The 26558-nt window shown below is 43.4% G+C and overlaps 1 protein-coding gene across 2 annotated transcripts in view; it reads right to left on the reverse strand.

Annotated features, from left to right (window-relative positions):
* The window catches only part of pdcl (phosducin-like), a 47270-nt gene extending 21201 nt beyond the window's left edge, over window positions 1-26069 (reverse strand). The window contains exon 1 of one of the 2 annotated variants that reach the window (XM_063073317.1): window positions 25997-26069. The gene's annotated coding sequence lies outside the window, so the exon portion shown is untranslated. Of the gene's footprint in view, window positions 1-3939; window positions 3959-25996 lie in introns of those variants that run through there. The other variant, XM_063073316.1, reaches the window with a different exon arrangement.
* Between the last annotated feature and the right edge of the window lie 489 nt (window positions 26070-26558).

Genomic DNA, 26558 nt, shown 5'->3' on the forward strand with positions numbered 1-26558 from the left:
CTCCAAGCCGATGTGCAGGACTGAACAACAGTTACCGGAAATGTTTGGTTAAATTACTGTACAAGGGGTTTATACCAGTTACTGAAAGCAAAGGTTCACATACTTCTTCCAACAAATATATGTAATATTGGATCACTATTCTCAATAAATAAGTGAACAAGTATGTTTTTGTGTTATTTATTTATGCAGAAATAGAGGAAATTCTACAGGGTTTCCAAACTTTCTAGCACCACTCTCTGTGTCAGCACATGCAGCCCTGAGATTCATTTTCTTGCAGGTATTCACAGTGAATACAAGAAACACAGTAGAATCAATGAAAACACGAGGAAATTCTGCAGTTCTGGAAATTCAAGCAACACACATCAAAGTTGCTGGCGAACGCAGCAGGCCGGGCAGCATCTCTAGGAAGAGGTACAGTCGACGTCTCGGCCCGAAACGTCGACTGTACCTCTTCCTAGAGATGCTGCCTCGCCTGCTGCGTTCACCAGAATCAATGAAAGACCACACCCAACAGGATGGACAAACAACCAATGTACAATAGACAACAAACTGTGCAAATACAAAAAGAAAAGGAAGAAAATAATAATAAATAAATAAGCAACAAATATCGAGAACATGAAATGAAGAATCCTTGAAAATGAGTCCATTGGAATTAAACTTGCACTTGTAATTCCACAAAGGAAAACAGTAACCACAGAATTCCTCTCTGCTATTTTCACATACACTAACCCTTCTTCTTTTTAAATGATATATTAACACACTAACGCTCATTCAGCACAGTTCAAAGATTCAGTCTCCTTTCCTTCCTTCCTCGACAGGTTCACTGTCAGAATTCAACAAGAAAGAACTAGATCCTGAACAAAATGTCAGCATCTCAGAAAGCTTCAGGTCTTGGAGAAAGATTATGATTTAATTTGGCAGAGTGAGAATGATTAGAGGATAGGGATATAAATCTGTCCATCAACACGCAGATGGCCAGGATTAAACTAAACCTACAAAGCGCTTCAATATCCTGACTGACCTCTTTTAGAAATTGCCAGTCCCAGCAATAATGTAATTCATAAAGATCTGAGACAATCAAAGTAACAGAATAGAACAAAGACACGTGAGATTCTGCAGATGCTGGAAATCCACAGCAACACACACAAAATGCTGGTGGAACTCAACAGGTCAGGCAGCATCTGTAGAAAAGAGTAAACAGTCGACATTTCGGGCCTAGTCCCTTCATCAGAACTCATAGCAGAAGTTTAGAACATAAAACACAGCACAGGACCTTCAGCATAACTCCTCCTTCCCACACAGCCCTCCATTTTGCTATCATCCATGTGCTTAACTAAAAGTCTCATAAATGTCCCTAAACTCATTCGTAAGGCCAGTGATGTTGTGGGGATGGAACTGGACTCTCTGACGGTGGTGTCTGAAAAGAGGATGCTGTCCAAGTTGCATGCCGTCTTGGACAATGTCTCCCATCCACTACATAATGTACTGGGTGGGCACAGGAGTACATTCAGCCAGAGACTCATTCCACCCAGATGCAACACTGAGCATCATAGGAAGTCATTCCTGCCTGTGGCCATCAAACTTTACAACTCCTCCCTTGGAGGATCAGACACCCTGAGCCAATAGGCTGGTCCTGGAGTTATTTCCTGGCATAATTTACATATTACTATTTAATTATTTATGGTTTTATTACTATTTAATTTATGGTGCAATTTCCCCCAGGATCAATAAAGTATAACTATGACACGGTTCTACATGACCAACGTCTCCCACATCACTCTACAAGCAAGCATTTAAGCTCAAACTACGAAGAACTAAGAGCAATAATGAATAATAGTAGACAAAAAAACTGAAAATACTGCAAGAACGCAGCAGTATGAAAAGAAAAATGTAATCCTTAAGCTTTATATAAGGTGTTGGTCAGACTACGTTTGGTGTTCTGAAGAAGAGTCTTGGCCCAAAATGTTAACTGTTTATTCACTTTAATAGATGCTGTCTGACCTGCTGAGTTCCTCCAGCATTTTGTGCGTTTGCTTTGGAGTAATGTGGTTAGCTTAGGGCCCCATATCTAACGAAGAATGTACTGGGATTGAAGAGGTGAGAGAGGAGGTTCACCAGAATAACTCCGGGAATGAACGGAGTGCTTGATGGCTCTGGGCTGCTTTCACTGGAATTTAGAAGAATGAGAGGTGCTCTCAAATATTTTGGAAGTACTAGATATGGGGAGGATGTTTCCTACAATGGGGGAGTCTAGGACCAGAGGGCACAACCTCAGAATAGAGGGGCATCAATTTAGAAGAGATGAGGAGAAATTTCGTTAGCCAGAGAGTGGTGAATCTGTGGACTTGATTGCCACGGACAGCTGTGTGGGCCATGACATTGGATATACTTAAAGCAGAGCTTGATAGGTTCTTGGTTAGTCAGGATGTCAAAGATTACAGAGAGAAGGCAGGGGAATGGAGTTCAAAGGGAAAGCCAATCAGCCAAGATGGAATAGCCTAATTCAGCTCCTATATTATAGAGTCAGTAAATGTTCAAAAAAAGGTTCAAAGGTTCACTTATTATCAAAGTATGTATGCAGTATACAACTCTGAGATTCTTCTTCTCCAGATAGCCACGAAACAAAAAAAACCATGGAAGTCAGTTCAAAGAGAAACAGCAAACCCACCCCCTGCACAAAAGAAAAAGGCAACCCCATCCCCCTGCACAAAACACATCAAGAACCTTTCTGAACCTTCAACTACAATGAATTTGGGAAGTACAGTAATATAAGTATTGAATTAGCCTGACAAAGGGTCTCGGCCTGAAATGTCGACTGTACCTCTTCCTAGAGATGCTTCCTGGCCTGCTGCGTTCACCAGCAACTTTGATGTGTGTTGCTCACCCATTATCTTCTAGCCTGTCCTCCCCCTCCCCCCACCTTCTAATTCTGGCATCTTCCACAGTCCTTTCCAGTCCCAAAGAAAGGTCTTAGCTTGAAATGTCGATCGTTTATTCATTTCCATACATGCTTACTGACTTGCTGACTTCCCCCAGCACTTGGTGGGTGTTGCTATTGATTTGTTAGAACTAGTATTCATTGCAAACCACTGAACAACTGCCAGCAGCTCAGAGAGCCCAACAATGGGAGAACAGGGAGCGAGTATGGACTCTGAGATCCCCAGAGACCTGTCCTGGACCTGGATGACTGCCTGTGTGGCCGGGGGCGGGGGGGGGGAGGACTTGAGCTTGTGTTTCTGTTGTTGCTTTCTGTGTTCTGTGTTGTTCTGAGCATGGTGGATATCCTATGTTGGTGCACGAATGTGTGGTGACACTTGCAGGCTGCCCCAGCACAGAGAACAAACAACACTACAGCACAGCATAGACTAGGGGTCCCCAATCAGTTTCCCACAAGGGGCAAATTATGTCAAGCATGCCAAGCCAAGGGCCAAAATGTCCAGGGTTTTTTTCAGTGCACCAGTAAGTTGTTTCATGGGCAGACGTTGTTGTTGCTGCTTTTACCATTATTATTATTAGCAGTAGCAGTAGTAGCAATTTAGGCCTGGGATTCTCAAAGCCTATGTTATGGGTCACACAAGAAAAAAAATGCACTCTTGAAATGAAGTAAGTCCAAAACCAACCACTTAATTATGACTAGCTATCACAACTGTCAGCTGTCACATTGAGAACTCATCTGGGACTTAAAATACATATACACACACACACACTGTAAACATGATAGTCTTCACCACTTCTCTTCCACACAAAGAGTTTTAGTACTACTGCCTTTTCCACTGTTTCTGTTCTCTCATTTAATCTATTTGTTCTTTTTAATTAAGCTACATAACATTTGAAGTATGAAGTGTAGCTATAAATGAAATTATCAGTATTATTGTTGTTGTAATATTATTATGCCACAATAAGATTGACAAATGGACAAAAATAAATTGATTCACTCACCAGTCAGTGAGAGGAGTGACAGCGACGGGATGAGGCAACCCTTCTGATGTCGGGCCTGTATTCTGCTGTGGCAATCCTGAGGCACTGGCCAAGATGTGCATTGGAGAGTCTATTCCTGTCCTGATTCTTGATAGAGTTCATTGAAGAAAACGATGACTCACATGTGTATGTGGAGGGGAACAGTGTGAGTAGGAGCATTGCAATAGCTCTCGTGTTTTTGAATTGAGCGTGGGGAACCACGTTGATCCAAAAGTTACTCACCCCAACGTCCTTGTGTTGTGCTTTGAGCAAATCAGATGTTCCCATTTCCAAGAGCTCCATCTGCAAAGCGGCCTCATCTATGGAAGGCACCAGCCTTTTGGCCTCTGCAGTCCACTGGCCATCAGCCGAAATGGAGAACGGCTGTCTCAGGAAGAGGAGGATGTCACCTGAGAGTTTAGGGGAGCTTTCAAATCATTCCCTGAAGTTTTCTGCCAGGCTCGTCACGAAGTCCTTCATCACTGGATCCTCCCGCATTTCCTTCTTCTCGCAATGCTCCCGCAGACGTGGAAAGTGCAACTTTCTCCAGAGAACGTCTCTCTCCAAAAGGTTCAGCTTTGACCGGAAAGCTTCAATCACCTTGTACATGTCCGCAACAGTGTGGTTGATGCCTTGTAATTGCAGATTAAGTTGATTTAGATGAGACATGATGTCACACAAAAAAAGAACATGTGCCACCACCTTGTTGTCACTTAAAAACCTCTTAAATCCTTGGGCTTTTTGGCTCTGCAGGCTGGATAAAAATGACACAAGCTCATGGCGCAGGTCGCACATCCTCTCCAACACACGGCCTTTGCTCAGCCACGAACATCATTATGCAGCAAAAGATCTTTGTGTTCCGCTGACATTTCATCCAGCAATGCTCTGAAAAGGCGGTTGCAGACTAGAACTCTCATGAACGAAATTTACCAGTCTCGTCACAGTATCCATCGCCTCTTTCATTTCCCCACTCTGTTTAGCGCACAACACTGATTTGTGAATAATGCAATGAAATGCCAAGAGTGCTGGGTTAACAGCGGCAAACCTGCTTACCAAGCCCTTGTGTTGTCCCACCATCGACGGAGCCCCATCGGTGACAACAGACACAATTTTGCTCACATCCAAGCCATTCTTCTCAAAGAACTGGGTCAATTCGTTAAAAAATTATTTCCCCAGTTGTGCGCCCAGGCAGAGGAAGCAAACAAAGTAGCTCTCCCCGAAAAGTCTTCCCATCAAAAAATCTTGCGAACATAGATAGCTCTTCCATATCGGTTCGGTCACAGGACGAGTCTATGGCTAGTGATATGGCTTCTGCTTTCTCCAAATCAGTGAGTGGATTGGAAAACCACTCCTCTGCTAAAACTTCTACTCTTCCTGTTGCTGTGTTAGCCGACAATGGCACCGCCACAACCTTTTTCTTGGTTTTCTCATCATGATTTAAAACTTCGCCAACCATATCAATTGCACACGTTTTAATCAACTCGGCATCAGCGAATGGCTCCTTAGCTTTGGCAAGTTTCCATGACACATGCAATGATGCAGCTGTTGCGCTCTCTTGTGCAGATGCTGACTTACAGATACTGTAGTAGAAATGGAGTGCTTGTATGATGTTATCATATTTGCAATTTTTTGTTTGCGTTCTGATTTTGCAGGGTAGTTGACATTAAAACTGGCAACGTGCAGTGTTGAAGTGCCGCTTTAGATTTTCTGATTTGCAGACAGCTACAGACTGCATGCATATTAAGCATATCGGTTTAGCATTGGCATGATCCAGTAAAATAAAACTAAACCAGTCAGATTTGAATTGACGGTTTTCCTGGTCGACTTTGCACTTTTTCGGGCAGGCCATGTTGTTCTCGGTTTAGGGTCTGTGACTTACTGCTGGTAACAATTCGCTTAGATGACAGATTCGCTTCTTCGATGACAGGCGGGTAGCTGGTGTGTGCCACCATCTAGTCAAGGACCGTAGAGAGCGCGCAGTAGGTTGTGTACTCTACGGGGGTGTAGGTCAAGTGTACAGTGTGGGATGAGGTTAAAATCAATTAGACCAACGCGCATTATTTACATGTTATGACAGGCGCGTTCACGTAAGCGCCAATGGGTCCGCGCGGTCCGCCTACTGGGGTTGTCTGGTATAGACGATTTGGCCCATGAAGTTACACTACCTTATAACCTACTCTAAGATCAATCTAAACCTTCCCTCCTACATATCCCTCCATTTTTCTATCATCCATGTGCCTATCTAAGAGTCTCTTAAATATCCCTAATGTATCTGCCTCAACCACCACCCCTGGCAAAGTGTTTCACACCTTCCACTCTGCAAAAAAAAAACTACCTGATATCCCATTACACGTTCTTCCAATTACCTAAAAATGAGATTAAGTCAACTCTCATTCTCCTCCTCTCCAAAGAGAAAAGCCCTCGCACGCAAATCCTATCCTCATAAAACATGCTCTGTAATCCAGGTAGCATCCTGGTAAATCTCCCCTACATTCTCTACAACCTCATCCTTTGGGTTGTGACGTTTAAACGCAAGCGACGTGTTTAGAAAATGTGATAAATGAATCTCAATGCCTTGAATGATCTCCTCCCGCCCAACATCCCTGAGTTATTTAATGCAAAGAGCAAGCTAAGGCCACCTAATGTCATTTTATTCTCAAACAACAGGAATTCTGCAGATGCTGGAAATTCAAGCAACACACATCAAAGTTGCTGGTGAACGCAGCAGGCCAGGCAGCATCTGTAGGAAGAGGTGCAGTCGACGTTTCAGGCCGAGACCCTTCGTCAGGACTAACTGAAGGAAGTTAGTCCTGACGAAGGGTCTAGGCCTGAAACGTCGACTGCACCTCTTCCTAGAGATGCTGCCTGGCCTGCTGTGTTCACCAGCAACTTTTATGTGTGTTGCTATCCTTTTATTCTCCTTTGCTCTTTGTCTGCCCTTCTATTAAGCAGTTTTATTTTACCATGAGTTAGCTATGATGTAAGGTGCATGGACACCCCATGTACCTCTGGGGAAGGGGCAGGCTGTGTCCACTCCAGAGTAGCCCATTCAACTTTGCCCCACCACCCCCCCGACCCCCCGGACACTCAGCTCTCACCTGTGACTCCAAGTAGCAGTTTGTAACCCGATACACCAATAGGCGAGTTAAACCAGGAGAGGGTAGCTGGTGAGCCGCATACCTCTGTGAGATAGGGACATGCCTGTTCTAGCATGTGAAGTCAGCTCTGACAGACTGGGCAGATGAGACCTACAGTGAGATCCAACAGTCAGGAATATGATTCTGCAACGCTCCGTGGAGAGCAAAGGGCACGATGAGGCACAAAGTCACGGTCATCCACTGCAACCAAGGAAGACCCCAGTTTGTGACGACTACTTGTACCACTTGACCCAAGGTCAAGACAGTGGAACTGCCCCAGTGACTTTTCTACTTTTAAAAATTCTCCTGCACAGATGTCCTGTCATTGTTGGATACAACGGACATCCAACTGGCTAATTGAGTGTGATCCGCTTAACTAAAAGCATTCTAGCAGTACTGATAGTTGAAGGAAAATGTTAGACATAGTTTTACCATCAGTTGGAGCTGCAGTTGTGAGTATACTGGCAATGTACAGTTCCAACAGAACTACAGCTGACAATGGAATAAAAACTACAATTAACTCTTTAAAGCAAGCAACAAACTACTTGGAAGTGAAGTTAACATTTCTTTATTATTGATGGGACTGTGAAAGGATAGGATGAAGTGGGATGAATACAAATACAAGAAAAGTAACAATTACACAGACCAATCCAACAACAGGCTCCTGGTGCATGTGGGAGAGGAGGGGAATTAATGTCTACATGAATGAGAATAGGACACAGACCACCCTTCCCCCTCTTTACACTGGCAATCTCTCCTGTATCTTTCAGTTCAGATTAAAGGCCTCAAACTAAAATATCAACTGTCCAGTTTGTTATGTTTTGTAATTCCAAACCATTAAACTAATTCAAAGGAAAAGACGGGTGCCAGAAATGTGAGTCGAACTTCTTGTTTTTACTTTAAGCTGAGGCACACATGTTATCAGGTGGTAGAGTCATAACAAATGCAATTCACTTATTTTTACATATAACTCAGAGTGAATTATTTAAATGAACAAGAATGTGTAATCAAATAATATTTACAAGATTACTTGAATATTACTGATATGTTAAATACATAACACCCCTCCTCGCTTCACTCAATAAAAAATGTATCTCTACTATATAACACAAATACTACACTGACATCCACAGCAGAGTAAATTTTAAATTGTCCCATTCAGGCCTAAAGAATTAATCATTGTGGACAATTTCTTACTCTTGTAGGATAATATCCTTCCTGACAAGGGGGATCACTCTGCTTGGCAGGTGAGACTAGTGGCTGTGAAACAACCTCAGGTTCTAGTTTTGGGCCTCCTCTGTGGTGACTGAAGGAACTGATTGACTCTGGGACTGCAGGAAGTGGTTCTGATAGCCGGAGCCACCTTTCTTCTCTAACAATTGATTCTGCTCTCCTTGACTAATCCATGTGTTATCTCCAGATGAAATCTGAAAAAAATCTCCACTGTGTAGGAGAGTTCTGTCCTTAACCTTTGAGTTCCCACTTTTGATCACCTCAGTAGTCCCTCACCAGCACTGCTTGTCCAGGAGTGAAACAGTGAATTTCCAATTTGTCTCAGTTGTTTGTCCTGTATAATTCTTCTGAGATTGAGTTTGAGGAGATTCAAGCATGAACACAAGGGATGACTCGGGAACAGTATAGCTGGTGATTTGTTCGTTGTGCAGTGTGCTGCATTACAATACACAAGGAGGAAATCGGCAATTCTGATTCAGTGTCAGTATAGTGTGTTCTGCTGACATTGCTCATGGTACATTCTTTAGACTCTGGACAAACCTTTCCACCATGTTATTTGTAGCTGGGTGATGTAGTACAGATGTAATATGTCATATTCTGTTCATTTTCAGGAATAACTGAAATTGTTATGCCACAAACTGTGGTCCATTGTCACTGACTAAGTGCTCTGAAACACCAGAAGAGGCCTCTCAACAGATCAGCAGTGTGCGAACCTATTGGGAACATTTCTGGCCAGTTTGCAGCAGGATCCATTACTACCAAAGTTGTGCCTATGAATGGTCCAGCAAAATTCAGATGAATCCTCTGCCAGAGTAATGCAGGCCATTCCCAGAGATGGAGAGGCACTATTCATGGCATCTTCTGCATGTGTCGGTATCACACAAAGTGCATGTTTTATGGTCTAAAAACAGAACTGCAAAATACAAGCTCATTCTGGCACTGTTGTTGAAGTCTGTCAGACACTCTGGGAACATCTCAGGTGCCATTTGATCCCCTGACTCACTGAATGTTATTCTCAATGCAAATGACAAACACACTTAATGATGACAGTTCACTGGTGCTTAACACTAATTAAACGTTCAATAATGGTCCGATTTCCTTCCCTTCACATATCATTATGTTATTTCATAGTTAGTTCTCAAATAAAGAATATTCAATTTGTAATTTGGAGAGGGTGCAGAAGAGGTTTACCAGTCACAAACAAGAGAAAATCTGGAGTCGCTGGAAATCCAAGCAACACACAAAATTCTGGAGGAACTCAGCAGGCCAGGCAGCATCTATGGAAAAGAGTGAACAGTCGACATTTCAGACGGAAATGTTGACTATACTCTTTTCCATAGATGCTGCCTGGCTTGCTGAGTTCCTTCAGCATTTTGTGTGCGTGTGTGAATAGGTTTACCAGGATTTATATTTATTGAGATGCAGTGCGCAACGGATGCTTCTGGCCCTTCGAACTACACTGCCCAGCAATCCCCTAATTTAATCTAAATTTATTCAAGGGACAATTTACCATGGTGAATTAACCTACCAACCAATACATCTTTCAATCATGGGAGGAAACTAGAGCACCAAAGGAACGCCTCGTGGTCACAGGGAGAATGTAAAAAAAATCCATATAGGCAGCAGCGGCAATTCAGAATTGGGTTTAATATCACCAGTCTATGTTGTGAAATTTAACTTTACAGCAGCAGTACAATGAAATACATGATAAATATTCAGGAGAAAAACTGAATTACAGTAAATATATATCTATTAAATAGTTAAGTTAAAATAAGTAGTTCAAAAAACCCCCAGAAATAGAGTATTGAGGTAGGGTTACCTGCACTGTAAAGCGTGCTAACCACTACGCTACCATGTCGCCTGAATTAGAAGGCATGTGCTATAACGAGAGATTAGACAAACTTGGGTTGTTTTCTCTGGAGCAGCAGAGGCTGAGAGGAGATCTGATAAAGGTTTATCAGATTACAGGAAAATTACTAGCATGGTTAGAGCATTGGCTGATTGGTAGGACACAGTGAGTGCGAATAAAAGGATCCTTTTCTGGTTGGCTGACAGTGACTAGTGGTGTTCCGCAGGGGTTGGTGTTGGGACCACTTCTTTTTATGCTGTATATCAATGATTTAGATGATGGAATAGATGGCTCTGTTGCCAAGTTTGCAGATGATACGAAATGCACTGCCTAGGGATGGTGGTAGAGGCAGATAGATCAGGGACTATTTAAAAGATATTAGGCACATGAACGTGAGGAAGGTAATTGACATTGTGTAGGCTTAAGGGATTAGTCCCGTACTGCCATTTTACAGGATCAACCAAAGGTGTTATTGTCTTTGTTAAATGTATTTTACAATTGCAAGACCCTGCTGGACATTAAGAACTTAAAGTACTGCAAGTCTATCCCCATCATTGGCGAAGAAACTGAACGAGCTGGGCTTGGTGCAGACCATGATGCCGCCTGTGACAGAGGTGTGTGAAGACCCTGTGCAGTTTAATAGCAAGTGATTGTCTTATTCGCCTTTCTTGTGATCACAAGACCCTGTTGGATGGAATGCAATTTCACTCTGAAAATTTGGAAGAAGTACATGATGAGACAGACATAGGCCTCTTTAGTGCATTTTAAGACAGAGAAACTCAGGCAGTGATGAATGGTGTATGCAGGAAATTAAAGGCACGCTGCGTACAAGACTCCCATTGCATATAAACTTGCAAGATCTCCAAGACACTGCCAGGTTGAGTTCGATGAGAGGATTGGGATGATGTGGAAGTTTCTGGAGTCTCACGTTCCAGTACAGTACTGAACATACCATACTGGAACATGTACGGTGGCACAGGAGCATAGTGATTAGCGTAATACTATTACAACGCCAGCCACCCAGGTTCAATTCCTGTTGCTCTCTGTAAGGAGTTTGTATGCTCTCCACATGACAGTGTGAGGTTCCTCCGAGTGCTCTAGTTTCCTCCCACATTTGAAATTACCAGTTAGGGTTAGTGAGTGGTGGGTATGCTATGTTGGCGCAGGAGGCATGGTGACACTTGCAAGCTGTCCCCACACGACTGTGTTGGTGGTCGACACAAACGACACATTTCACTGTATATTTCGGTGTTTCAATGTACATGTGACAAAGATAAGATTAGATTAGCTTTATTGAAGAGCTCACAGACCATCCATTTGTAATCTGCTGAATTTGAGCAATTAAAGCTGTGAATGGGACAAGAAGCCACTAACATATCACCACCATCACAAGAGCTTGCTACCAACAGGCTTTTCAGGGCATTCTTTCACATACCAAAAATGACACCCATCTTCAAAGATAACAATCCCAATAAAGAGCAAAGTGGAAACTATGGCTGCACGATGGAAAATGCTGACCTCTGCTGTGAGTGACAGCCCTTCGTTGGTCCTAGCTGTCTACGTGATATGAAAGCAGGGCAGCATGATATGGAGAGCAAGCACGCTCCCCACTCCATACAGCTGATGAATCCAAAGGAATGGCAGAGACTGATACAGTTTGGCACCAGTCAGTGTTGAACTCGTTGTAGGAATGCCTTGGGAACCCCAGCTCTGGACTTTTCCCTTGGGGTTTAATCCTGAAGCTTTCCCCATGAGTGGGTACAGCTGCAAGGTAGCAGAGGTTTGAGATCAGAATTTTCCTTCTCCAAGATGAGCTGCCAACCAAGGCTGACAGATCCCATCTGCCAGGATCTACTATAAGTGCCTTTATCAGATGAAGAGGAAGGTCAGATAAGCACTGTTCTTCAGTCATCCAGGGGACAAAAAGAAAATCACAAAGAACTCTTACCATCAATAACAAGCACTTAATCAAGCCCATATTCATCACCATCGTCATCTCCTTTGCACATCAGCTTTCCACTGCACCTTAATGCACAAGAGTTGCGCCGTGAGTACCCTGAGAGGGTACATTGTTTGTTTTAATTATCCTCATTTTCAAATGTAATTACTTATGAATAAACAAATTAGAAGTGTCTGCTCAGACATTCAATAGCATTGTGGCTAAGAGTCATAGAAAACTACAGCACAGAAACAGGCCCTTCGGCCCAACTATCTTTTATGTCTTGTTTGTGTAACGGAAACTGTTGGAGCCTGTCACGTCTCGTGAAACTCAATCATAGGATCCAGCGCTACACTGTGTCCGGAGAGCAGCCTCATGGGGATCAGAGACGGGGTTGGGAGGGGACTAAAAAGGACAGAGAACTCAAGATGACTCATGCTAAAGGCCAGAGCAGAGGCGCAGTGTCATGAACAACATTACAAAGTAGCAAGGAAGATTCAAGTATTGAGGTGAATACAAAGGGGGTCATCGAAGGCTCCCCAACGAAGACGGTCAGCAACTGGATTGGTGGTCTTTGGACCCAGGTCAGCAGCCATGCTTTATGGAACGACTGAGTTTGTGCAGCTGCTCTCCTCGTATGCAGATGAAAAGACATTTCCCAGATTCTGAGATTTATGTGATTATTGGACTGTACTTTATATTATTTCCCTTCAGGTTTTCAGTGTTAGCTTTCTTGTGGACGATTGACAGGTGGGAGATCAGTTAATTTTTTGTGTGTAGGGTGGTTGAGGATTTGGTGCTACGGTCAGTGTTCTTTTCTGTGAGTGAGGGTGTCAGGGATTGTTATGTGTAGGGAGTCGGTGATTGTTTTTGTGGCTATTTTTTGCTGGGGGAGGGGGAGTTGATGCCTTTTCTTTCATCAATACCCAAAGTTCTTTCTGTATTTATTAGCTATCGGGAGTACACAAACATCAGTTATATGGTACATGCATACTTTGACAATAAAATGAACCTTTGATCTATCCATTTGAACTGCCTAACTCCATCGACCTGCACCCGGACCAAACCCCTCCCATTCATGTACCTAACCAAACTTGTCACAAATGTTGAACTAACTGTAATCACCAACTTCATGTTCCTGCTCACCCCCTTGTAAATAATGTTGTTATTATTCATATTTACAGCGCCTATAGAAAATATTCAACCCCCACCCCCTTGGAAGCTTTCATGTTTTACAACATTGAATCAAAATGGATTTAATTCGGCTTTTTTGACATTGATCAACAGAAAAAGACTCTCGTACTGAAGTGAAAACATCTCTACAAAGTGATCTAAATTAATTACAAATATAAAACAGAAAATAATTGATTGCATAAGTATTCACCCCCTTTAATATGACAAACCAAATCATCACTGGTGCAGCCAATTGTTTTTGGAAGTCACATAGTTAAATGGAGATCACCATGTGCAGTCAAGGTGTTTCATATGATTGCAGCATAAATACGCCTGTATCTGGAAGGTCCAAGCTGGACTGGCTGGTCGGCTTGAGGCTGAGGAGTGGCGGTTGGTGGCGCTGGCTGTGAATGGTGTGGGGATGTTGGAAAATAGTGGAAGTCCAGGTCAGGGGGACGATCTGGAAAAGGAACCAGAAATGGAGGGGTCGGGTGAGGGCAGGTTAGAATGAAATTGAACCTAGATCTGGAAAACGGAAAACAGAAGCATAATATTGGAGTGATTTCAAGAGATTGAGAGGAAAGGCGAGATAGTTTGAAAAAAAAAACGGAAAGAAGACTTCAATTTAAATTTCAGGAACAGCAGCCCTCTATCAATCCCTCTCCAGAGTTTAAAATCGGCCTTAAGAATATAGATTGTGCTCATACTTGAAGAGGAGGAAAGGTGTTAATCGTTTGTAGGGATAAAAAGCAGTATGAGAAGGCATTACTCGGCGAAATGATAGTATCTATGTTGCCTAATGAAAATAGAGATGTTAGGGGTGTTATAACGGGTGTTCCTGTGGAAATTTCGATAGTAGAGGTTAAATCTCATTTATTGGGAGGCAAGGTTAAGGAGTTAAAGAGATTGCAAGTAGTCAGAAATAAGGAAAAGGATAAATACTTTATCTGTATTGATACGTTTTGATGAAGCGAAGCTCCCTGATATAGTTTGGGGTATGTTAGTTATAATGTACAAGCTTATATTCCACCCCCACTTAGATGTTACAAATGTCAGAGGTTTGGGCATGTTGTGGCAGTATGTCATGGGAAACTAAAATGTAGTAATTGTGGTGGGGAACATAAGTATGAAGATTGTGAAGGCATAAAGCTTAATTGTTGTAATTGTGGAGAACATAGTGCAGCTTAGAGAATGTGAAGTGCTTAAGAAGGCAGCTGAAGTTCAACAGGTTAAAGTACAGTTGGGTGTGTCTTATGCAGAGTCCGTGCAAAATGTTAAACTAAACATTGATAAAGTATTACCAATCAGAGAACAGAATGTGAAGTCAGAGGCTATACGTCAGCATCATGCTTCTCTTACTAAAGAACTTTACTAGTTGATAAAATGAAGTTTGTGATGTTCATAACAGATGTGGTGAATTGTTCTGCTCAAACATCTAGTCGTACTGAAAAAATTAAAATCATTGTGAAAGCTTCTGAAAAGCATCTGGGTATAACAGGTGTTATGTGGGAAGCTGTAAATGAAGCTCTGATGGGTGGGGTATCTGTGTTTCAGTCTCCTTGTGAAGGTATATAATGGGCATAAGAATATAGCAGTGGAATGCGAGAAGCCTGATTTCTAATAATCAAGACTTTAAGAAATTTATTTCTGATTTATCAAATCCACCTAATATTATATGTATTCAGGAAACCTGGTTATTACCACATTTAAGTATTTCCTTGCAGGATTATATTGTAATTAGGCTTGAAGAACTAGTTGGTAGAGGGAGTGATGTTGCAAGTTTTAAAAGGAAAGGGACAAGACATAGGCACTTGTAGTAGAAGTACTTGAATCAACACAGAGTCATTAAAGTGGTAAATTTTTATAACCCTTGTGGAAACATTTCAATTGATTTGTTGGAAAGCATATGTAGCTCTAGCTCACTAACTGTAGTATGGTGTTGGGATTTTAATGCACGTGGTTCACTGTGGGTTGTTCGCAAAATGATGGTAATGATTTGATTGGACAAGAATTTTTAGATATTTCACACCTTGTGTGTCTTAATGATAAGAGGGGCATGAGATTCAATGTTCATTAATAGTTCTGTAACTGCTATAGTTTGAAACTTTCTGGCTGGAGTGAGTGAGTGGGCTGTCATGGGAGATGATAATTGGGGAGTGATAATTTTCCCATATTTATAAGCTTGGGTGTGAATTTATATAGGGGACAGAAGGCTAGTTTTAGGTGGTGGAATTTGGGTAAAGCAAACTGGGAGAAGTTTAAGGTTTTATGTGATGAACGTCTGTCAGGGCTAAATGTTGAGGATGATGTGGGTTTGTGCAATGAAAGGTTATGTCACATTATTCACCAAACTGGTGGAAGAGATTCCTATTAAAAAGGGCATTAATAGGAGAAAGGCTGTACCATGGTGGATTGAGGAGCGTGCAGAGGCAATCAGGGAGAGAAACAAGGCATTTAGGAAAGTTAAGAAGCCCGCTGAGTTCCTCTAGCATTTTGTGTGTGTTGCTTGGATTTCCAGCATCTGCAGATTTTCTCTTATTTGTGAAAGGGAATCCTGGCAATTTTCTTGATTAGCTTTTGTTCTTTAAGAGTTGTCCCAAATAAGCGGCTGTCCCAATTAACCAATGGCCCGATTAACTGGCATCCACTGTACATGAACTGAAAAGCAATACTGTTGGATGTGTTTGAACTGAGAGTTGTTGTCACTACATTGCAAATGTAAAGGAGAAAAAAATGGCTAGGAACAGTAGAGGGAAGCACAGCTTTATCAAAGACATTTAATGTGTACTTGAAATCATGTATGAACTTCCCTTTAAAAGGAAATCAGATAAGAGAATTAAGCAACACATACACACACAAACGCAATGCTGGAGGAACTCAGCAGGTCAAGCACAATCTATGGAGAGGAACAAACATTCTGGGCCAAAACCCTTAATCAGGTCAAAAAATTAAAGAAGGGGAATTACTTTGGAGGCTTTCTTTAAAAAAAGGTTTTACCAGAAGATCCATTTGGAAAAAAAGTTACATCCAACACCACCAGGTTCAGGAACAGTTATTAATCCCTCAACCATCAGGCTCTTGAACCAGAGGGGATAATTTCACTCACCCCAACATTAAACTGCTCCCACTACCTGTGGACTCACTTTCAAGGACGCTTCATCTCATGTTCTCAATAATTATCAGTTATTTATTTATTTATTTATGTATGTATGTATCTGCCTGCACATTGGTTGTTTGTCTTGTGTGCAGTCATCGATTCTATTGTGCTTCTTTGTATTTAGATTATGAAGACATGTAGTTCTCTTTTATTGTCATATAGTAATGCATGCATTAAGAAATAATACAATATTTCCTCCAGTGTGATATCACAAAACACATGACAGACCAAGACTGAAAAAAACTAACAAAACCACATAATTATAACATATAGTTACAACAGTGCAACAATACTATAACTTGATGAAGAAGTCCATGGGCACAGTAAAAAGTTCAAAGTTTCTCAAATATCCCACATCTCATGCAGATGGGAGAAGGAAGAAAATCTCTCCCTGCCATACCCGACCACGGTCTGACTCTGAGTCATCCGAAAACTTCGAGCTCTGATCAGCTGTCCGGCACCGAGTACTGAGCGCCATCTCTATCCGAATGATTCCACCTCCATCTCAGTCACCAACAGCAGGCAAAGCCGGGGATTTTGAGGCCTTCCCTCCGAAAGATTCCCAATCGCACAGTAACAACAGCAGCGAACTGGCATTTCAGAAATTTCTCCAGATGTTCCTCTGCGCTTTCACGTCCGTGTCCATCAAATCAGAATTGTCCACCGCCTCTATTTAACGGATGCGATATCATTTTTCACCGGAGGGCTGCGCACGTGAATGCCCACAAGAAAACAAATCTTAGGCTTGTATGGTGACATATACAGTATACACTTCGATAATAAACTTACTTTGACTTTGATATCTCATTGTTCCTTCTACTTTTCTCATGCAATACAATGATATGCAGAAGGATGAAAAATAGCCACCAGGGAGTAACTTGCAAAATACAGTTGTTTCCTTGTGCCATGTCCAAGCAAACATCTCAGATTCCACAGGGACACCTACCTACTCACTCCAACGGAGCATACTTGTTTGCACCACAACCTACTGCTGTCTGGGCTCAGGAGGTTTCCTTGAACTTATTCATCCTAATTAAGTTTGGCACCACTGGCAAGGTCAGGGTTTGATACCCCCTCACCTGATGTTCACAATAAGCAGGAGAAATCCAGTCTAAAAAGCAAAACAAAACTAAACAGCTGCGGTCATTTGCCTGCACTGCACTTTCTGACACTGCAACACTAGATTGGTATTGGTATCGTTGGAGTTGTATGGGGTGTCCAGGGAGGGGTAGCACCTCTAGTGAAGGGGCGTGTCCTGTCCATTTTGGAACTGCTCGCTCACTTTTGGATACTCAGCTCTCACCCGTGGCTCAAAGTAGCTGTTTGCGCGCAACAGCGGCCACACCCCGGTACACCGTTTCAACAGGCAGGTTAAACTAGGTGAAGATAGACGACGGGCTTCATACTCCAATGAGATAGAGGCACGTTCTAGCGTGCAAAGTCAGTTCCAGCACACTGGGCAGATGAGATTAACAGTGAGATCCAACTGCCATGAAGAAGGTTCTGCAAAGTTTCATGGAGAACAAAGGGCATGACGAGCACAGATGAAGTCATGGTCATCCACTGCAACCTAGGAAGACCCAAGCTGTGATGACTCATCCTACTGGTTCCAGACTTCCGAGGTCCGGAGCATGGAATGGCCCCAGTACAATGGTTTTTTCACTTTAAAGAATCTCCAACAGAAGTCTCCTGTCATTGTTGGATATGATGGACACCCAACATACTGGTACTGACTTACTATTGTCACATGTACAAAGATACAAAGAAAAGATTGTCTTACAAAACAATTCATTACACAGTGCATTGAGTAGACAAGGTAGAAGATAAAGTGCAAGACCATAAAGATTGTGAGGCCAAGAGTCTATCTCATAGCACAAGAGTCTGATTAACTGTTGGATTAAAGCTGTCTTTGAGCCCGGTGGTACATGCCTTCAGGCTTTTGTATCTTCTGCCCAATGGGAGAGCGGAGGAGAGAAACCAGAGTAGGTGGGGTCTGTGATTATGCTGGCTGCTTTACTGAGGCAGTGAGAAAGTCCACAGAGGGGAGGCTGCTTTCCCTGTTGTGCTGACTTGTGTTCACAACTCTCTGCAATTTTTTGCGTTCAGGTGTACAACATATTCTACATTGTTATTTTCCTTCCTTTGTACTACCTTGATGTAGAAACATAGAAACATAGAAAATAGGTGCAGGAGTAGGCTATTCGGCCCTTCGAGCCTGCACCGCCATTCAGTATGATCATGGCTGATCATCCAACTCAGAACCCTGCACCAGCCTTCCCTCCATACCCCCGATCCCTTTAGCCACAAGGGCCATATCTAACTCCCTCTTAAATATAGACAATGAACTGGCCTCAACTGTTCCCTGTGGCAGAGAATTCCACAGATTCACCACTCTCTGTGTGAAGAAGTTTTTCCTAATCTCGGTCCTAAAAGGCTTCCCCTTTATCCTCAAACTGTGACCCCTCGTTCTGGACTTCCCCAACATCGGGAACAATCTTCCTGCATCTAGCCTGTCCAATCCCTTTAGGATTTTATACATTTCAATCAGATCCCCCCTCAATCTTCTAAATTCCAACGAGTATAAGCCTAGTTCATCCAGTCTTTCATCATATGAAAGTCCTGCCATCCCAGGAATCAATCTGGTGAACCTTCTTTGTACTCCCTCTATGGCAAGGATGTCTTTCCTCAGATTAGGGGGCCAAAACTGCACACAATACTCCAGGTGTGGTCTCACCAAGGCCTTGTACAACTGCAGTAGTACCTCCCTGCTCCTGTACTCGAATCCTCTTGCTATAAATGCCAGCATACCATTCGCCCTTTTCACCGACTGCTATACCTGTATGCCCACTTTCAATGACTGGTGTATAATGACACCCAGGTCTCGTTGCACCTCCCCTTTTCCTAATCAGCCACCATTCAGATAATAATCTGCTTTCCTGTTTTTGCCACCAAAGTGGATAACTTCACATTTATCCACATTAAATTGCATCTGCCATGAATTTGCCCACTCACCCAACCTATCCAAGTTACCCTGCATCCTCTTAGCATCCTCCTCACAGCTAACACTGCCGCCCAGCTTCGTGTCATCCGCAAACTTGGAGATGCTGCATTTAATTCCCTCATCCAAGTCATTAATACATATTGTAAACAACTGGGGTCCCAGCACTGAGCCTTGCGGTACCCCACTAGTCACCGCCTGCCATTCTGAAATGATCCCGTTTATTCCCACTCTTTGCTTCCTGTCTGCCAACCAATTCTCTATCCACATCAATACCTTACCCCCAATACCGTGTGCTTTAAGTTTGCACACTAATCTCCTGTGTGGAACCTTGTCAAAACCCTTCTGAAAATCCAAATATACCACATCCACTGGTTCTCCCCTATCCACTCTACTAGTTACATCCTCAAAAAATTCTATGAGATTCGTCAGACATGATTTTCCTTTCACAAATCCATGCTGACTTTGTCCGATCATTTCACCGCTTTCCAAATGTGCTGTTATCACATCCTTGATAACTGACTCCAGCAGTTTCCCCACCACCGACGTTAGGCTAACCGGCCTATAATTCCCCGGTTTCTCTCTCCCTCCTTTTTTAAAAAGTGGGGTTACATTAGCCACCCTCCAATCCTCAGGAACTAGTCCAGAATCTAACGAGTTTTGAAAAATTATCACTAATGCATCCACTATTTCTTGGGCTACTTCCTTAAGCACTCTGGGATGCAGACCATCTGGCCCTGGGGATTTATCTGCCTTCAATCCCTTCAATTTACCTAACACCACTTCCCTACTAACATGTATTTCCCTCAGTTCCTCAATCTCACTGGACCCTCTGTCCCCTACTATTTCCAGAAGATTATTTATGTCCTCCTTAGTGAAGACAGAACCCGTCTCCGCCGCATCTGCTCTCAGGATGAGGCTTTTCATTCTAGGACGAGGGAGATGTCTTCATTTTTTAAAGAAAGGGGCTTCCCTTCCTCCACTATCAACTCTGCTCTTAAACGCATCTCCTCCATTTCACGTACATCTGCTCTCACTCCATCCTCCCACCACCCCACTAGGAATAGGGTTCCCCTGGTCCTCACCTACCACCCCACCAGCCTCCGGGTCCAACATATTATTCTCCGTAACTTCCGCCACCTCCAACGGGATCCCACCACTAAGCACATCTTTCCCTCCCCCCCCTCTCTGCATTCCGCAGGGATCACTCCCTACACAACTCCCTTGTCCATTCGTCCCCCCCATCCCTCCCCACTGATCTCCCTCCTGGCACTTATCCGTGTAAGCGGAACAAGTGCTACACATGCCCTTATACTTCCTCCCTTACCACCATTCAGGGCCCCAAACAGTCCTTCCAGGTGAGGCATCACTTCACCTGTGAGTCGACTGGGGTGATATACTGCGTCCGGTGCTCCTGATGTGGCCTTTTATATATTGGTGAGACCCGACGCAGACTGGGAGACCGCTTTGCTGAACATCTACGCTCTGTCCGCCAGAGAAAGCAGGATCTCCCAGTGGCCACACATTTTAATTCCACATCCCATTCCCATTCTGACATGTCTATCCACGGCCTCCTCTACTGTAAAGATGAAGCCACACTCAGGTTGGAGGAACAACACCTTATATTCCGTCTGGGTAGCCTCCAACCTGATGGTATGAACATTGACTTCTCTAACTTCCGCTAGGCCCCACCTCCCCCTCGTACCCCAGCTGTTACTCATTTTTATGCACACATTCTTTCTCTCACTCTCCTTTTTCTCCCTCTGTCCCTCTGAATATACCTCTTGCCCATCCTCTGGGTCACCCCCCCCCCGTCTTTCTTCCCGGACCTCCTGTCCCATGATCCTCTCGTATCCCCTTTTGCCTATCACCTGTCCAGCTCTCGGCTCTATCCCTGCCCCTCCTGTCTTCTCCTATCATTTTGCATCTCCCCCTCCCCCTCCAGCTTTCAAATCCCTTACTCACTCTTCCTTCAGTTAGTCCTGACGAAGGGTCTCGGCCTGAAACGTCGACTGCGCCTCTTCCTATAGATGCTGCTTGGCCTGCTGCGTTCACCAGCAACTTTGATGTATGTTAATTATTCAATTGGTCTGTCATGTCCTTGCTCCCCATAATCAATTCACCTGTTTCTGTCTGTAGGGGACCTACATTTGTCTTTACCAATCTTTTTCTTTTCACATATCTATAAAAGCTTTTACAGTCAGTTTTTATGTTCCCTGCCAGTTTTCTCTCATAATCTTCTTTCCCCTTCCTAATTAAGCCCTTTGTCCTCCTCTGCTGAACTCTGAATTTCTCCCAGTCCTCAGGTGAGCCACTTTTTCTGGCTAATTTGTATGCTTCTTCTTTGGAATTGATACTATCCCTAATTTCCCTTGTCAGCCACGGGTGCACTACCTTCCTTGATTTATTCTTTTGCCAAACTGGGATGAACAATTGTTGTAGTTCATCCATGCAACCTTTAAATGCTTGCCATTGCATATCCACCGTCAACCCTTTAAGTCTCATTTGCCAGTCTATCTTAGTTAATTCACGTCTCATACCTTCAAAGTTACCCTTCTTTAAGTTCAGAACCTTTTTTTCTGAATTAACTATGTCACTCTCCATCTTAATGAAGAATTCGACCATATTATGGTTACTCTTACCCAAGGGGCCTCTCACGACAAGATTGCTAATTAACCCTTCCTCATTGCTCAATACCCAGTCCAGAATAGCCTGCTCTCTAGTTGGTTCCTCGACATGTTGGTTCAAAAAACTATCCCGCATACATTCCAAGAAATCCTCTTCCTCAGCACCCTTACCAATTTGGTTCACCCAATCTACATGTAGATTGAAGTCACCCATTATAACTGCTGTTCCTTTATTGCACACATTTCTAATTTCCTGTTTAATACCATCCCCAACCTCACTACTATTGTTAGGTGGCCTGTACACAACTCCCACCAGCGTTTTCTGCCCCATACATAAGGTGTACTTATGTATGGAACAATCTGTTTGGCTAACATGTAAGCAAAAACTTTTACATTTGATAATAAAAAACCTATTACTGTACCTGCAACAGAAAATGCTGCTAAAATTCAGCAACTCAGGAGAATCTGAGACAGAATGCAGGGTTATTGACCAATATCATAGTCATAGAATGCTACAGCAGTGAAACAGACCCCTTGGCCCATCTAGTATGTACCAAATCACTAATCTGTTACGTCCCATTGGCCTGCAGTCAGACCATAGCCCTCCATACCCTTCCCATCCATGTACCTTTCCAAATTTCTCTCAAATAATGAAATCAAACATATATCCACTTCTGCCAGCAGTTAATTCCACACTCTCACCTCCCTCTGAATGAAGAGGTTTTCCCTCATGTTCCCCTAAGTCCTAACCTATTCAACCTTTCCCTATAACTCAAGCTCTCAGATCCTGGCAACAGCCTTGTCAACTTTCTCTGCACTCGTTCAATCTTATTTACATCTTGCCCATAGGTAGATAACCAAAACTGCACACGATATTCCAAATTAGGCCTCACCAACATTTTATACAATTCCAGTAAAACATCTTTACACTTAATACATTGAGTTATGAAGACCAATGTGTCAAGCGCTTTCCAACCTATCTACCTGCGATGCCACTTTCACAAGGAATTATGGATCTGAATTCCTAGATTTCTGTTCTACCACACTCCTCAGTGCCCTACTGCTCATTGTGTAAGATCTACCCTGGTTGGTCCTCCCAAAGTGCAACAGCTCACACTTGTCTGCATTAAATTCCATCTGCCATTTTTCCAGCTGGTCCAGATCCCACAGCAAGCTTTGACAGTCTTCCTTGCTATCCACTACATCATCAGTCTGGGTGTCATCCACAAATCTGCTGATCCAGATTAACACATTATCACCCAAATCATTGATATAGATGACAAACAACAATGGACTCAGCACCAATCCTTGCGGTACTCCGCTGGTCACAGGCAACCCTCTACCACCACTCTCTGGCTTCTTCCACAAAGCCAATGTCTAATCCAATTTACTACCTCATCTTGAATGCCGAGTGACTGAACCTTTTTGATCAGGCCCCCATGGGACTTTGTTAAATGCCTTGCTGAGTTCCATGTTTACAACATCTACTGCCTTGCCTTTATCAACTTTCCTGGTAACCTACTCAAACCACTCTTAAGATTGGTTAGACATGACTTACCATGCACAAAACCATGTTGACTATCCTTAATCAGCACGTATCTATCCAAATATATATCCAATCCCGTAGAATACCTTCCAATAACTTTCCCACTTCTGACATCAGGCTCACTATTCTATAATTGTCTGGCTTATTCTTAGAGCATTTCTTCAACAATAGAATAAAATTAGCTATCCTCCAAACTGTCCACACCTCACCCGTAGCTAAGAATGTTTTAATTATCTCTACTAGGGCCTTTGCAATTTCTGCACTAGTCTCCCACAGTGTCAAAGGGAACATATTGACAAGCCGTGGGGATTTATCCACCCTAATTTGCCTCAAACACCTCCTCCTCTGTACTCTAAAAAGGATCCATGACCTCACTGCTGCATTGCCTCACGTATTTAGACTCTATGTCTGTCTCCTGAGTAAATACAGATACAAAAAAATCCATTTAAGATCTCCCTCATCACTTTCAGCTCCACGTATAGATCTTCCAGAGGATCAATTCTGTCCCTTGTTAGTCCTGACGAAGGGTCTCGGCCTGAAACGTCGACTGTACCTCTTCCTACAGATGCTGCTTGGCCTGCTGCGTTCACCAGCAACTTTGATGTGTGTTGCTTGAATTTCCAGCATCTGCAGAATTCCTGTTGTTTCTGTCCCTTGCTGTTCTTTTGCTCTTAATACAGTCTATCTGTGAAGCTGTTTGGATTCTCCTTCATCTGGAGAGCCACCTCATATCTTCATGTGTAACTGTCCTTCAAGCATACACATGTAAGCAGCTAAATAAAACATATGGGCACATTCCACAGAAGCTGCCCAATCCTACAGGAAGGCAACATCCATTATCAAAGATCCCCACCATCTGAGCCAGCTTCTCGCAGCTGTCATCAGGCAGGAGATACAGAAATCTGAAGTCCCACACTAACAGGTCTTGGTGGAGAGCATCACAGCCTGGTATGGAAGCTCCAATGCAGAGGACCACAAGAGGCTGCAGGGAGTTGCAGACTAGCCAGCTCCATCACAGGCACAACCCTCTCGACCATCGAGGCAATATCTGCGACACTCCTCTTCTTGTTACTACCATCAGGAAGTAATTACAGGAGCCTGACAATCCACACTCAACAACTCAGAAACAACTTCTTCCCCTCCACCATCAGAATTAGAATTAATGTCACTGGCACATGTTGTGAAATTCCAAAGTAAATTTATTATCAAAGCACATATATGTCACCATATACAAAAGATAACAAACTGTGCAAATTAAAAAAGAAAATAACAGTATCAAGATCATAAGATGAGTAGTCCTTGAAAGTGACTACGTATGTTGTAGGAACAGTTCAGTGTTGCGTTGAATGAAGTTATCCCCTCTGGTACAACAGTCAGATGGTTGAGGGGTAAATACTGCTCCTGATCCTGGCTGCTGTAGATTCTTTGTGATTGCAGAGATACCGATGATCTGGGTGGTGAGGTCCCTGATGATGGATCCTTGTTTCCTGAAAGAGCACTCCATGTAGATGTGCTCAATGGTAGGGAGGGCTTTACCGGTATGGACTGGGCCATATCCACTACTTTTTGTAGAATCTTCCGTTCGAGGGCAATGGTGTTTCCATACCAGACCGTGATACAACCAGTCAATAAATTCTCCAATACGCATCTACAGAAGATGCTGGTTCCAAACGGTCCACATACATTATGTCCTTGTGTCTTTATTTTTGCACTATTAACTTTGTAATTTATGGTAATTTTATGCAAAACAAATTTCACATAGTGCAACACAGTGATTCTTTAATCACTACAGTTCAGCAACACCATGATCACTTTGTACTTTGTTTTTTTAAATTCTGACCGTGATCTTCCTTGTAAAAAATGTGCATATTTTCTTATGAATGGTGTTTATATTGTGCTACATGCCTGTGAGTAAGTTGTTAATTGCACTTATGCACCTGACAATAAACAGTCAATCTGTGCTTGTGGATTTGACAATAAACCCAGAACTGCCAACAATTCAACATACACAAAACGCTGAAGGTAGCACCTATGGAACGGAATCAACAGTTCAGGCCGAGACCATCAGGGTGTGAGTGCTGCCCAACACTCACAACATCGGCACAACCTAAGCCAGCCAGGTCTCACCGCTTTCCGAAAGGCTGGCCCGTCAAGGCCACGGTTAGTGGGATCGCACTGTGCAACGGCTGCTAGCCCCTTACGGGGACCACTCACTCGGGCCCAGCCTCAAACCGACGGCCTCCCAACCCGTGCCTCGGCTTCTCCAAGTCGCAGGCACCGCCCGACAGTATCCCCAGGCCTACCCCACACACAGCGGGCAAAGAACAGCCCAGTACAGCCGGGCGATCGAGAGCCCATCTCCCTCCCGGGCCCTGCTTACCGCCCGCCGGCTCCGCCACCGCAAGTCCCGCGCCGTCAGCCGCCTGTGGTGACGTCACTTGACAGGCGTCCCCTGTGACCAGTCATAGGACGTGCATAAAAGACCCACCTCACATTCTAACCAATTGGCGCCATAGTAAGGGACGGGGTTGCTGACGTTGGTTCACAGGTTTCGAGGGGGACGGGCCTCTGACGTCAGCGGAATCCCGGGTGATTGGCAGATAGTGAGGGGCGGGGCTCCATATACTTTATTAATCCCGAGGGAAATTTGGTTTCGTTACAGCCGCACAAACCAAGAATAGAGCATAAATATAGCAATACAAAAAACCCCCAACAATCAAACCACAAAATGCAAACTATGCCAGATGGAAAATAAGTCCAGGACCAGTCTATTGGCTCAGGGTGTCTGACCCTCCACGGGAGGAGCTGCACGTTCGATGGCCACAGGCAGGAACGACCTCCCGTGCCGCCAAGTGTTGTATCACGGTGGAATGTGGCCGAAGTCCAACGGTAATAAGTTCAATATCCAGTCTGCAAACACGTTCCTCGATTGTAATATACCC

This window comes from Mobula hypostoma, chromosome 21, assembly GCF_963921235.1.
Source record: "Mobula hypostoma chromosome 21, sMobHyp1.1, whole genome shotgun sequence".
Taxonomy (NCBI): Eukaryota; Metazoa; Chordata; class Chondrichthyes; order Myliobatiformes; family Myliobatidae; genus Mobula; species Mobula hypostoma.